Source organism: Sebastes fasciatus, chromosome 18, assembly GCF_043250625.1.
Source record: "Sebastes fasciatus isolate fSebFas1 chromosome 18, fSebFas1.pri, whole genome shotgun sequence".
Lineage (NCBI taxonomy): Eukaryota > Metazoa > Chordata > Actinopteri > Perciformes > Sebastidae > Sebastes > Sebastes fasciatus.
Window position 1 is genome coordinate 29,436,956 of NC_133812.1, and position 5,000 is coordinate 29,441,955.

The following is a 5,000-nucleotide window of genomic DNA, read 5'->3' on the forward strand; positions in this document are numbered from 1 at the left end:
AATCGATTAAAACAGTTAATCGTGATCAATCCCACGTGTTTTATCTGTTCATAATGAACCTTAAAGGGAGATTAGTCCAGTATTTAATCCTCTTATCAACATGGGAGTGGACAAATATGCTGCTTTATGTAAATGTATGTATATATTTATTATTGTAAATCAATGAACAACACAAAACAATGACAGATATTGATCCAGAAACCCTCACAGGTACTGCATTTAGCATAAAACAATATGCTCACATCATAACATGGCAAACTGCAGCCCAACAGGCAACAACAGCTGTCAGTGTGTCAGTGTGCTGACTTGACTATGACTTGCCCCAAACTGCATGTGATGATCATAAAGTGGGCATGTCTGTAAAGGGGAGACTCGTGGGTACCCATAGAACCCATTTACATTCACTGATCTGGAGGTCAGAGGTCAAGGGACCCCTTTGAAAATGGACATGACAGTTTTCCCTCGATTTAGTGTAAGTTTGGAGCGTTATTTAACCTCCTTCATGACCAGCTAGTCTGACCTGGTTGGTACCGATGGATCCATCAGGTTTTATAATTTACTATGATACCAGGATCTTCCCTCTAGCTTTAAAACTGAGCCGCTGTAACCTGAGTTGTCTTGCAAGTTGCAATCTCTCATATTAACATCCTTTATAAAGACGTAAAGATAACGGAACAGTCGCCTCAGACAGCGGAGAGGAGAGGAGTTTTACACAGTCGTAGTTTGCTCAGACTTTAACTGACAGCAGCTTGTTCTCCATCTACAACAATCCTCTGTTTTCAGTTATGAGTTCATATTTTCAACACTTGCTGCTCGTTTAAAGTTCAGCTGTTTGCCGCCTGTTCGCTGTGCTTCTCCTCGGCTCCGTCCGCATGCGAACATGGATTTCCATTTACGTCGTTGCCGTGCACGGGGCTGCGAAAACAAACTGGATTTATGCTCGCGATGATGAAGATCGGGGCGGCCGAATGCCTCTCTTATACCGCCTCTGGAGGTTGTCAGGGGCGACTGGTATCCTCGCTCGCTGTCAATAAAGCCAGCGTGGGTGCATTTAAACCCCTGAGTTATTCTGCTGTTTAGCTCTAAACAAATACTGCGGCGACCCGATGGTCACGTTTATTCTACTCTCCGGACCACAACTCTGCAACTAAACGGCACCAAACAAAACTCAGTGAACTGCTCGGCCTATTGTTTCACCAGATCGTGTGTTTCTGGATGTATTGTGTTGATGAAAGCCACATTTCCCACAGGGGAGAGTAAGAAGTCCTCGACCCCGAACGCCTCTCTGCCTGAGTTAGAGCACGAGCGTTACCCAACCGGAGCAAGACAGCTGCATCAATATCACACTGGAGACAGAGAGAGAGAGAGAGAGAGAGAGTAAAGAGAGAGAGAGTAAAGATGGCCATGAAACAGAGAGAGAGAGAGAGAGAGAGAGAGAGAGAGAGAGAGAGAGAGAGAGTAAAGATGGCCATGGAACAGAGAGAGAGAGTAAAGATGGCCATGGAACAGAGAGAGAGAGCGATGGAGGGAGAGGAAGAAGAGGTCAGCGAGGGTCTATTTTTATCTTTCCCCGAGTCGTGTCTCGGCTTGAATGGAGGCAAAGAAGCAAAGAAGAATTGTGTTGAAAGGCGCACGGACGCAAATTATTTCATAACCTTGGCACACAGCAGGCTGCTGAGAGCCAGCGAGCTCTGTGAATGTGTGTGTGTGTGTGTGTGTGTGTGCCATCATCATCATCCTCACTGTGGCTCCACACATCTTCTCGTTGCAACATTTGGTGTCGTACTGATTTGTTTATTTCATGATATCTTTTCGTATTTTGGCTCGGACTGCCTTTATAGTCCCTGAGTGATGTTTATATTACAGTGTGTGTGTGTGTGTCTGTGTGTGTGTGTGTGTGTGTGTGTGTGTGTGTGTATCTGGTTGTGGTCACATTGAAGTCCGGTCGTCTCCTGCTGTTCTAACTATTGAGATTGGAGGATTTCTCCGTGTTTTGACTGGATGGTTGACGATTGCCTCGGGAAGCGACGGAGAAGAAACCAGTCAAATCAGATCAGAAACCAGTAACACACCAGACACCAGCTGGCCAGTTCAGCAACACATAAACATCTCAAGTCCCTTTAACACTGCAACCCTGAGTGATCTGGATGTTCCCCTGAGGAGGAGCTTTATGAACCGGACCTTAAACACACTTTAAGTCCGTGTAATGTCTGATTGAGCCCGTGTGTGAATAGAGCCGGGCATCGTCTGCAGAATTCATGGCGAGCGGCGTGTTGATGACCGGAACCAGAAAACAAACCTCCGAGGGTGAAGAAGAAGAAGAAGAAGAAGAAGAGTCATTCACACGAAGACGCCAACGAAAATGTCTGACTGGAGAGACGAGGAGAATCGGGGGCTTCTGTCGGTTAGGGCCGAGGTCTAAACCGGCTACGTTACCGCGGTGTAATCCGCGTCTTGTCCTGCCCAGTTCATACGAGAAAACGGCTCTAGAAACCAGTCCAACCAGTTACAGCGGCGATAAAGCAAAGACCCTGATCACACAGAACTCAGCGGGAACCACATTTTGCCAAGATCTCCCCGAACCAATCATATCGTTGCTGTCAAACTTTAAATAAAACCTGTTATCCTCCTCCTCCTCCTCCTCCTCCTCCTCATCCTCCTCCTCCTCCTCCTCCTTCTTCTTCTTCTCCTCCTCCTCCTCCTCCTCCTCCTCCTCCTCCTCCTCCTCCTCCTCCTCCTCCTCATCCTCCTCCTCCTACTCCTCCTCCTCATCATCCTCCTCCTCCTCCTCCTCCTCCTCCTCCTCCTCCTCATCCTCCTCCTCCTCCTCCTTCTTCTTCTCCTCCTCCTCCTCCTCCTCCTCCTCCTCCTTCTCCTCCTCCTCCTCCTCCTCCTTCTTCTTCTTCTCCTCCTCCTCCTCCTCCTCCTCCTCCTCCTTCTTCTCCTCCTCCTCCTCCTCCTTCTTCTCCTCCTCCTCCTCCTCCTCCTCCTTCTCCTCCTCCTCCTCCTCCTCCTTCTCCTTCTCCTCCTCCTCCTCCTCCTCCTCCTCCTCCTCCTCCTCCTCCTCCTCCTCCTACTCCTCCTCCTCATCCTCCTCCTCCTCCTCCTCCTCCTTCTTCTTCTTCTCCTCCTCCTCCTCCTCCTCCTTCTTCTTCTCCTCCTCCTCCTCCTCCTTCTTCTTCTCCTCCTCCTCCTCCTCGTTCACCCCCAGTCTTCATCACATCCAGAGCTCAGGGTTCCTTCCACTGAGCTCATCAGAAACACCGCTTCACATCCCATCATCTTCTGCCAACTCTCTCCACCTCTTCACCACCACAGTCTGGACTCATCAGAGGGGATATTCCCATAGTAACCGTAGCAACCGACCACGTCACCATGGGGTCCAATCAGCAAAGACTCTCCACAGCCATGTAATACCATGTAATACAAACCAATCATTCATGTTCCTCTGATCTCACTAGAATCATCATCATCATCATCAGCATCAGCATCAGCATCAGCATCAGCATCAGCATCAGCATCAGCATCAGCATCAGCATCATCAAGCTACCGGAGAGCATCCAGAGGTTACAGATGCAACCCTGAATCATCTCGGACACATGTGAGCGTTATAGATGTATATTATATTATATTATATTATATTATATTCACATTACGTGTTCAAAGACTTTGTTAAGCGGATGGAAAATCAGCTTTTTAGGATTCTTTATCAGCTGTCTGCTGTCCTGTACCAACCTCTGAGGAGGATCTAGTGTGTAGAGACAGGTTAGTTGGTTACCTGTTGGTCACCTGTTGGTCACCTGTCGGTCTGCACGTGCTCAGTTTGATTTCAGCGGGAGTCCCGACAGAACGTGTCCTCACGTGGCCATCCTGAAAGCAAACACACAACAGGAGGATCATGAGAGTCAGTTCATACGTTTAACCGAACCAACACCAGGAGGCGGTGACCTCCGGGTCTGAGAGGTGAAGCTGATGATGAAGAGTCTTAAACCTTCATCCTGTCTTCCAACCAGCAGGGGGCGACTCCTCTGGTTCTATAGAAGTCTCTACTTCTCTCTTGATTTATGACCTCAGTAAACATAAACATGAGTTTATGTTTCAAGTCTTCTTCAATACAGCATGATGTTCATTTAGTAAATGATGGTCCCATTTAGAGTCAGATAGACCATAAAGCAGGGGATGCTTTAGGGCGGGGCTACCTGCTGATTGACAGGTCGCTACCACGGCAAATATCAATAACTACTAAACAAACTAAACTCTTAGTTTTTACACATCCCAACAGAGAACTCATAGAACTAAACTTCACAAGCTTCAAATCCTGCATTCGTTTAATCACCTAAAGTGTCCATCCATCCATCCATCCATCTTCAACCGCTTATCCGGGATCGGGTCGCGGGGGCAACAACTCCAGCAGGGGACCCCAAACTTCCCTTTCCCGGGCCACATTAACCAGCTCTGACTGGGGGATCCCGAGGCGTTCCCAGGCCAGAGTAGAGATATAATCTCTCCACCTAGTCCTGGGTCTTCCCCGTGGTCTCCTCCCAGCTGGTCGTGCCTGGAACACCTCCCAAGGGAGGCGCCCAGGAGGCATCCGTGCTAGATGCCCGAACCACCTCAACTGGCTCCTTTCGACGCAAAGGAGCAAGGACTCTACTCCGAGTCCCTCACGGATGACTGAGCTTCTTACCCTATCTCTAAGGGAGACGCCAGCCACCCTCCTGAGGAAACCCATTTCGGCCGCTTGCACCTCGTTCTTTCGGTCATGACCCAACCCTCATGACCATAGGTGAGAGTAGGAACGAAGATTGAACGGTAGATCGAGAGCTTTGCCTTCCGGCTCAGCTCTCTTTTCGTCACAACGGTGCGGTAAAGCGAATGCAATACCGCCCCTGCTGCTCCGATTCTCCGACCAATCTCACGTTCCATCGTCCCCTCACTCGCGAACAAGACCCCGAGATACTTAAACTCCTTCACTTGGGGTAAGGACTCATTCCCTACCC

General features: G+C 48.9%; 1 protein-coding gene across 9 annotated transcripts in view; it reads right to left on the bottom strand.

The window, feature by feature from the left end:
- The window catches only part of hivep2a (HIVEP zinc finger 2a), a 116,035-nt gene that overhangs the window by 61,128 nt on the left and 49,907 nt on the right, over nucleotides 1–5,000 (bottom strand). For 6 of the 9 annotated variants that reach the window (XM_074616661.1, XM_074616665.1, XM_074616666.1 and 3 more), the window contains one exon: nucleotides 3,790–3,870. The gene's annotated coding sequence lies outside the window, so the exon portion shown is untranslated. Of the gene's footprint in view, nucleotides 1–3,735; nucleotides 3,871–5,000 lie in introns of all 9 variants that reach the window. The other 3 variants (XM_074616667.1, XM_074616668.1, XM_074616669.1) reach the window with 2 other exon arrangements.